The sequence below is a fragment of the Notechis scutatus genome, chromosome 3 (assembly GCF_049901735.1).
Source record: "Notechis scutatus isolate UNSWTSFEM ecotype Mainland chromosome 3, rNotScu1.2, whole genome shotgun sequence".
In the NCBI taxonomy this organism is placed as follows: domain Eukaryota; kingdom Metazoa; phylum Chordata; class Lepidosauria; order Squamata; family Elapidae; genus Notechis; species Notechis scutatus.
Window position 1 is genome coordinate 45894972 of NC_142011.1, and position 10353 is coordinate 45905324.

Below are 10353 nucleotides of genomic sequence, written 5' to 3' on the forward strand. Positions count from 1 at the left end.
ATTTGGGGGAGTCAAACCTTATCTAATTGGAAATACTTCCACAAACTGGAAACAGCCACCAATTTTAACATCAGAACATCTCTCTAATTCTCTCTCCCAATTCCAACTTCCAATGTCAACCTTCTCAATCTTATTAAAGATGAAACTCAGCACAGAAAAATCTTTCAGGTTGAATATGTACTTGCATTTTTCTACCTTAGTTTTTCCACTTCTCAATTTACACAACAGTTCTGACACCCCATCTAAAGACTAACTGGGGCTGATCCTCTTGGCTTTCTAAGCCAAGGTTTGTTTGTTTGTTTTTCATATTTCTATACTGCCCTTCTTCCTCAAAGGGGGACTCTGGGTGATATACAATAAAAAGATTATCTGGGTACTGCCACCTATATGAGTGTGAGAGTATTTACCAATCTGATTATGGTATAGAAATAGTATGTGTTTATGGTATAAACAGGCAATGAAATTATGTGAGATAGAAAGTGTGAATGGAGGAAATACAAAAAATAACAAGCAGGAGGATGAAATGTAATTATTGATTATTCTTAGTTTTGGGGAGTCAGAGTAAGCCTCTGAATATGTGTAAGTAAACCACTTTCATATTTGTTTATGTTTTAGTCTTAATGTAATTGCAAGTACATGAAAACAACAGGGAGAGAATTAAAGGAGTGATTTATTTTTTATATCACCTCTTTTCTTCAAAGCTTAAAGTAGAGTATCTAGGACTCTTTCCCCACCTGATTTGTATAATAGCCCAGCAAGATACACTGGGTTGAGGAACAACACCTGTTGTCCAGAGTCACATTATTTGAGTTGGACGGCCTTATAAATCGAATGAATGAACTCAAATCCCCCAATTTTCTTCTTTGGCTGAATGAGAATTGGAAGCTTGATCTCTCTAATCTTAATTAGCCATTAACCAATATATTATAGTTGTCTCTTCATTCTATGTGTTTTAAAGCTCAGCTCAAGGGTGGTAGAGAATGTGTCTGAGACTTTAGGAAATCATTGCCGATCAGAGTAGATAATTTAGTAAATAATAATAGAATGGAATAGAATAGAATAGAAACTAATTCTGACCAAATTAGAGGTGCCTATTTTGTCTAATCAATCATGAACCTTGTACATTTCAGTTTCTTTACTTCAAACTGTCTCAGCATCAGTTGAGTATCTCCTGATGGTGTGAAACAATTAACTGCCAAGTAATCAGGCAATTAGATGGTGTGATTAGAAACACCAGGGACTTGCTGTTACAATTACATTTGGAATAATCCAAGTGGATGTGAATCCAGAAACATGGATAATATCTAAACAACCTTTTTCTAGCAGAGTTTTATGACCAAATTGATAAAGAAACCTTAGGAAGATTCTCAGGGACTGAAAGAAGCACTGGTGTTTTTTTTGCAAAGTCTTATTAATTATGGATATCAAATAAAGTAGAAATTGAAGCCTGATAGACCCATTGCCTTTTCTTTCACCTTTTGCTAATCAAGGGAAAAACTGGAAAAAATTGGCATACTTGCTTCTTAATATTTCTATAAGTATATAGAAAGCAATGAACATCCCCTGAAGCAAAGTTTCTCAATGAAAGAATGATAGCTGACAGCTGGTAGCATTCTGGTGACAAATTGGTGGAAATGGCTTATATCCCTCCTCTCTAGTAATCAAATGAAGGAGGCAAGTGAGAACAGCATGGATCCAAAAAAGGGCAAGGTTTTTCTGCAGGAGAAAATCTATGGTAACACAGATTTCTCTAGAGATGAAGAGAAAAATAGGAATCCGTTAGAGTTTCAGTAAAATCTTATTAGTATCAAAATGACTGCCTGGTGGGTTTATGCTCATGTAGAAATCTTGGCAACAATTCAGAAATAGTTTACCATAGTTTTCTAACATGTCTTTCAATTTCCCAGTCTAACCTACAGATCTGGGATTTCCTGGTAGCTTCCCATGACTTGTTTAAGATCAACTGTCAGCCTTTCAACTGTGGGAAGAAATATCCATTTGGTTCGGATCCAAGCTGGGAGAAAGACACTGGAAACATGGAGGCTGATTGGAATGATGGTTTATTGATGAAGCGGAACCACATGGGTTTGTAGTTCTGGGCAGCTGACCAAAATGAATTGAGAGTTGGGTAGGGGGTTATACCTTCTTTGGGCTTTGCACCTGAGTTCCTGTTCCTGTGTAAGAACATGTCCTTTAATATTCTATTGGCTGTTGTCAGATTCCTATGGGGTCATGTAGGGGTCATAGCTGGCTCTATAGGCAAAAGAGGAAATGCAAATCCTAGGTGCTTGTCTCAGCTAATCTGGTCAACCTCTGGCTTATTGTTTATCTGAGCTCCCAGGTTTGAAGTTTGGACTGCTCTGAGATGGTGCATTTAATGAAAATGCAACAACGGGATTCACAAATAATATAAACCTGACATTGCATAATAATCTCCCTTTTAAAAAGATGGAATGGAAACATAAAGGCAGTCTACCCCTAAGTGCTGAGTGCAACTGTTTCAGTTCAAAGAAGACCAAAAAAAAGATACATAGATCTCCATGAACACTTAAAATATGGCACACTAAATTCACATTGTAGAACTAATATTGGTTTCCTTTGCTATTTTCCATATTCTTTGGCACATAATAACCTTGTTCCTCACTCCATTCTATTACCAATCAGAAAGAAATTACATGGGAAAAATATTAATTGTCACAATAATTTTTTGATCTCAAAAATTCCTCTGATCCCATGCATTCCCATTAAATATAATGCTGTGTAGATTTGACTCAGTGTTGTTTATATAGCGGCTGTCTGCCTAGAAAAACCGGAGGGGTATCTGTATGTGTGAAAAAACATTTTGAAGGATTAGAAGACAAGTTTACAAAAGGTAGAAAGACCAGAAATAAACCAAGATTTTTTGGGCTAATACCAATTTAGCAGAGAGCTTTCACTTGGCTTAATAAATAGCAGCATGAAAGCTGTCACAATGCTGTGAGAAGCAGCAAGTCCAAGAAATTAAAACTCTGGTGCCATATGTTGACATATGGTATATATAATACTGGTAATCCTTATCAGCATTTCTACATTTATGATACCATTTCTTAGCATAGCCACTTGGGGGCAGGCTTGATACACTTACATATATTTATACCCCTACATAGGGATAGGCATACATATTCCCAAGCAGTATGTTATCCTTTTAAATTCTCCTCTTCACATCTTCTGTAGAAGGACAGTGACATGGGAATAAGGGGGAAGAGAGGCAAGTAATGACATGTACAACCTTACATATTAGCTTAGTGGCTGGAAAGCTGAGCCAATGAGTGCACAACTGGCTAGTGAGTCCATTTCCCCCCCCCCCCTCAAAATCTTAAATCTCAGCTTTGAATTTCCCCTTCATTGCTCAGATAGAAAATAAGCTGTCCAGTGTGAATGGAATGGAAGACTGCTGCCAGGCATATGGCACAGGCTTTGACCCTGACAGGGAGACCCAGCTAAGAGGTAGGTTGCTTCTTCCTTAGGCCAAAATCAGGAAACACCCTAAGTAACCATTTTCATTTTCCAACTTTGGCTCCTTCTTTAAATTATTTGTCCAGTTCCTTCATTCCATAACAATATTCCACAGAATTTGCATTTCTTCTTACCTTTATTATTCAGTGAAAGTAGGCATAGAGGTTGAGTGGAGACTGCCACCAAGCTTCATGGCAGAAAGGAACCAAGTGGATTTCTCTTGTAGAGATTATGTTTTGGAGTAAAAATAGGTCAGCATAACATAATGAGTACAGTTGACAATTGTGCAGCATGCAATACAAATTATAAGGATGCCTGTGCATTTCAATATGGGGCAATGTTCTTAATGAATGCTTAGCAGAGAAATTCTGCAGAGAAATCAGCATAGAGAAATATCCTTCACTGAAGGGAGCCTTGTGAATACATAATCTTTTTTGTCTAGAAGTAGCGTGAGACGTGTGTGTGTGTGTGTGTGTGTGTGAGAGAGAGAGAGAGAGAGAGAGAGAGAGAGAGAGGGAGAGGGGGGGGACGGAGGGAGGGAGAGAGATGAAGTATTCTGTTCTAATGGAAATTTTTCATTGTAATACTGTGGACTATAACAGAATACCCTTCTCCTTCCAGCATACAGTATATATATACGAACACAATACAGAAGCTTGATGATGGCAGATGAGATTCTGCCGAAACGTTGCTACAACTTTAAAAGCACAACTATAATGATGTGGGAAAATACCCGAACAAAGCTGAATACCATACATGTAAGTACCTGCGAAAACTTAAGAAAACTTATATATATATATATATATATATATATATATATATATATATATATATTTGTTTTCTTAAGTTTTGTACTACATGTATGGTGCGCTTGTTCGGATTCCTCACGTCATGTAGTTCTTTAAAGTTGTAGCGCTTCAGCAGAATCTCATCTGCCATCATCAGGCTTCTGTATTGTGTCCGTCTGTGAGTCAGACTTTTACAGTGGTTTCAGATTTGAATTTGGGGCAGCCTATTGCTGTGCCAGAATGGTTTTTCTTCATCCTGATTGGTTGGGAGTCTTGGTCTGTGTTTATTGGTCTCGGAGTTTGCTGTGTTCTGCTTGATTGGTGTCTCTAATATCTTCTGTCTGTTTTTGGCTCTTTTTGTATCTTGATTGGCTGGCAGCATTGTGTTGCTTTAATGGAGGTCTTTAGTGCAGCTTGGCCGGGTAAATGGACGGCTATCATTAGTTAGGAAGCTGGGTTTCATCTGGGTGCCTGGTTGGGATGTGTTTGAGCTGGAGGTATCAGGGGATCTGTTTGTGCCCAGGTGTTTGCCTGGCTTGTGGTGTGGAGATTTTTTTTGTTTGTGAGTGCAGGCTTCCAAATGATTGACAGCCTGGTGGAATCATCTCTTCTATTCATGCTTTCTGGTCTTTTTCAATCTCTATGGCTTCTCTGATGATTCTGTGATTAGGGTTTTCTATAGTGGCCAGGGTTTTGGTGCCATTGAAGTTGATGCTATGACCTGTGGCTTCCATGTGTTGGACTAGTGAGGAAGTGTGTTCCAGCTTTTTGACTGCATTTTTGTGTTCATCCAGGCGGGTGCTTATTCTTCTATTGGTCTGTCCAATGTATGTGGCCGGGCATGATGCACAGGGGACTTCGTATATGCCTTGGTTTTCCAGGTCAATTTTATCTTTGGGGTTGCTAAGGATGGCTGCTATTTTTCTGTCTGTTTTGAAGGCAGTCCTGATGTGATGTCTGTGTAGTACCTTACTAATTTTGTCTGTAGTACCTCTTATGTAGGGCAGGACAGCTGTTCCATAGGTCTGTTCATCTTCTGGGTCTCTATTATGTTTCAGTGTGTTTTTGTGGATCAAGCTGGTGATTTTGCTTTTGTGGAAGCCGTTAGCTGTCAGTACTTTAGTCAGGGTGCATAGTTCAGTCTTAATGTGTGTCTTGTCTGCCAGGCGTTTGGTTCTGGTAATTAGTGTTTTAGCCACGGAGTTTATCTGTGCTGGGTGGTGGTGGGATTGGGCGTTGAGGTAGCGGTTGGTGTGGGTTTTCTTCTGGTATATGGTGTGTCCTAGTGTGCCATCTGTTTTTTGTAGATTAGTACATCTAGGAATGGTAGTTGTTTGTTTGTTTCTGTTTCCATGGTGAACTTGATTTTGGGGTGTGCGCTGTTTAGGTGTGTTAGGAAATTGTTTAGGTTTTCTTGTCCATGGGGCCAAATCACGAATGTGTCATCGATGTATCTTAACCATAGTTTGGGTTTGAGGATGGCATTGGCCAGGGCTCTGGATTCAATTCTTCCATGAACAGGTTTGCAATGACAGGTGACAGTGGTGATCCCATGGAGCTCCTTCTATTTGTTTGTATCTTTGTCCTTTGTATATGAAATATGTGTTGGTTAAGCAGTGTTCTGTTAGTTCCATGAGGTGTTTAGCTGGTTGGTATTTATTTTTGATGATTTCAAGGGTCTCTTTTATTGGGACTTGAGTGAATAGTGAAACCACGTCAAAACTTACAAGCAGATCTTCTTGCTCCACGTGTAGATCTTTGATCATTTCAAGAAGTGGTATGAGTTTTTACATGAGAAGCTGCTGTTTCAGCATGGGGCTGTAGCTCTTTTGCTAGGTGTTTAGCTAGGTTTTGTAGTGGTGCTCCTCTGGAGCTGACTATGGGTCTGAGAGGTATGCCTTCTTTGTGTATTTTGGGAGGCCGTATAGTTTGGGGCATCTGGAAGATTTCTCTCTGGGTATGATCGCGTGTTGGATCTCTTTGCTTATGTGGCTGGTTATAATTTTCTTCTTGGTTAATTTTTCCAGATATGTGGTTGGGTCTGTGTTTATGGGTTTGTATGTGGAGTCTTGGAGTAGGTCTGTCAATTTTGTTTCGTAGTCTTTTCTGTCCATTACTACAGTGGCATTCCCTTTGTCTGCTGGGAGGATGATTATGCTGCTATCTCTTTTCAGGGTTTGTAGTGCTTTGATTTCATTTTTCTGTAAGTTGCTTTTTGGTGGTTTGCTTGTGCATAAGATGTTGGTAACTTGGTGTCTTATTTTATCAGCTTCATCTGTATTTAATTTAGTTAGGCTGGATTCTACTGTACATATGATGGATTCTGTGGAAGCCTGCACTCACAAAATAAAAAAATCTCCACACCACAAGCCAGGCAAACACCTGGGCACAAACAGATCCCCCTGATACCTCCAGCTCAAACACATCCCAACCAGGCACCCAGATGAAACCCAGCTTCCTAACTAATGATAGCCGTCCATTTACCCGAAGCCAAGCTGCACTAAAGACCTCCATTAAAGCAACACAATGCTGCCAGCCAATCAAGATACAAAAAGAGCCAAAAACAGACAGAAGATATTAGAGACACCAATCAAGCAGAACACAGCAAACTCCGAGACCAATAAACACAGACCAAGACTCCCAACCAATCAGGATGAAGAAAAAACCATTCTGGCACAGCAATAGGCTGCCCCAAATTCAAATCTGAAACCACTGTAAAAGTCTGACTCACAGACGGACACAATACAGAAGCCTGATGATGGCAGATGAGATTCTGCTGAAACGTTGCTACAACTTTAAAAGAACTACAATGGCGTGGAAAAATACCGAACCAAGCCGACACAAATATATATATATATATATATATATATATATATATATATATATATATATATATGATGTTTTATATGATTATATGATATATGAATCATATATAATGTTATATTTGATTTGTCAATCGCTTACAAGATATAGGTATAAGAATAAACATAGTTTTGAACACATGACATAGATACTTATAAGAAAAATAAAAAGAAACAATATGATAGGGACAGTAGGCACAATTGGTGCACTTATGCACGCCCCCTCTTAAGAGGGGGTGAGGTCAATAGTAGTCTAAGGTTAAAGTTTTTGAGGTTTGGGGAAGAAACCACAGAGTCAGGTAGAGTATTCCAAACATTGACCACACTGTTGCTGAAGTCGTATTTTCTGCAGTCAAGTTTGGTGTGGTTAACCTTGAGTTTGTTTCTGTTGTGTGCTCTTGTATTGTTATGATTGAAGCTGAAGTATTCATTTGCAGGTAGGACATTGCAATGTATGATTTTATATACTATATTTAGATTGGACCAAAGGCAGCGTAGTTCTAGTTTTCTAGGTCTAGAGTTTCAATTCTGATGGCATAAGGTATTCTGCAACGAGCAGAGGAGCGGAGAACTCTTCTTGTGAAATATCTCTGGACTTTTTCAATTGTGTTAATATCAGATACATGATATGGGTTCTAGACTGATGAGCTGTATTCAAGTACAGGTCTAGCAAATGTTTTGTATGCTCTAGTTAGTAGTGTGATATTACCAGAGAAGAAGCTACGTAGGATTAGATTAACAACTCTTACTGCCTTTTTGGCTATGTAGTTGCAGTGGGCTCTAGTACTTAGGTCATTAGAGATGAGTACTCCGAGGTCCTTGACAGAGCTTTATAGCTTTAGATGGTGAAGGAATGTTAATATAAGAGGGTACATATGCCAATTCTTTGAAATTACAAAAATGGCAAAATGATGAGGTTTAGCAATGTAGCAAATGAGGCACTGAGGCAAGGAGGAAATTATTGCTAATTTCTGTCACCATATCCTGTTTTCACAGGAGGATTGCTTGTTGTTGTTGCAGTATATATAGAAAGTAACATTCCTGTCCCTCTGGATCTTGCTTCTCTGTGCGATGAAGATACTTTGCTAAATGAAGTTATTTTTTACACAATTATACAGTGATAGTGCAATTTATTTAGAGAAAAATTATGCTTCCCAAGAGCTAAAAATGAGCATTCAAATCATACACGCGATTTGTAAAAACAAAACAAAACACACCACACTTTGAAATGCGTTTTTAATTTAATCTGTCCATTGTCTCAGCTTAGGATTTCAGCAGTACCCTGTGACAAGTGGATTTTTCTACTAAAGATATCGTGGTAGTTTGACATTTGATGAAGATGTTATCATGCTGGTGAGGTAGGAAACCCTTTGAAACAGTCTTCATGTCAGTTATATAAATCAGTGTTTGCATAGGGAAATTCTTGCACAAAATAATTGGAAGAGAGTGAAAGTCAATGAGTGAACATATAAACCAGCATAATTAGGCAAAGGTCTAAAACTGAATTCTCAACTATCGCTTTAGTTGCTCACCTACTGAATTCAGTGCAGCTGTTTTCAGACTAGACATGCAAAGATTTATCCCACATGAATAACTAAAGAAATGTATATGCGCACATACGCATGCACATGTGAACACAAACGCAGACACACGTGCAAAGATATATCAAATATGTAAGTATCTCTTGGAATGCAATGGGCAGTTAGAAATTACATATACTTGGATATTCATTTGGATGCATTTTCTATGTATGCGTGTATCTATTCATCCACATGTCCTGCTTGACGAACAACATTAAGTACAAAAAAGCATGAAAATTAATGTCTAAATAAACCTATCTTAATATATTAGTTGCTGTTCTCAACTATCCCTGTTCCCCTATAAAAGCAGCCCCCACCTATCAAACAACACTGTCAAACTATTTACTAAGACTGCATTACTATTCTTCTCCTCATCTTTCCTATTACCTATTTCCTTTTCTACTTATGATTATAACTTTATTGCTTGTATCTTTACGATTTAAATTGTTTATTTAGTTTCCTAATCTGATTTATGTTGATTTCTTATTTAGTATCCTATGACTATCACTAAGTGTTGTATTTTATGATTCACGCTGAATCTATTTATGATGAATATGATTATGATTTATCACTTATATATTTTATGTACACTGAGAGCTTATGTACCGAAGACAAATTCCTTGTGTGTCCAATCACACTTGGCCAATAAAGAATGCTATTCTATTCTATAAAGAATTTTATTCTATTTTATCTTTCTTCACTCTGATTCAAAAGTGGATTCTTCTATTCCTGCTAGAGCAAGACATTGAAAGTGGTTGTGATGACCCAAAGGGGCGTGGCACAAGGCAACACAGTCAGATAATCAGTAGGAGACCCTTTATTAACTCCAACTTTGCCCCCAATGTCCTGGTTACCTTCTTGCTGGAGAAAAACTTTCCCAGGAAAAGACTTTGGCTGCAGAGAATCAAGTCCAAAATGTGGTCAACAAAAACTGTAACTCTCTGTCCAATCAAGGCAAAATGAGGTAATTAGTCCAACAGGGCAGAGCAAGAATTCCAGAAGTGAAGGCACAGCAATAACTCAACATGGTTGGGAAGATGCCAGGAACACAGATAAGCAAAGTCAACATAAGATAAACTCATGTTTGCTCCCAGCAGCTGCATGTATTTCTTTTAAACTCTCTTTCCAGCTGTGGCTAATGAAGGGAATCAGGGCCCTTTCCTTCCCCGTAAGCCATGCAACCCACGTTGCTCTCTTCTCTGTTCCTCCCTGCGTGCCCTAGGATAAAGAGGGGGGTGGGCCTGGGTCTTCCTCTGAACTCCCTTTTCCTTGTTCTACCTCTTCCCTGCTCTGCCCAGCTGGACTTTGCCCTTCCCCAGTTTTCTTCATAGCCAACAGAGCCACAATCCCACTCCCTGTCAGCTGTTCATCTTCCTCCTTGGATTCAGACTCCGACAGGACATGACAGTGGTCAGTCTGCTGAGAATCATTCAAAAGTGACTTTCTGGTCCTGCTCCTATTGGTCACCAGAGGCAGCCCTGGGCTTGCCTCCTTTTGGAGCCCTGACCACTGATTTTAAGGACCATTCCCCTTGAATTGGGGTTCTTCCACTTCTTTTGCTAACTTCTGGGTGGAAAGTGGGGCTTTCAGCTTTCAGGGGTGGGATTCAACTGGTGTAATAACCGGTTT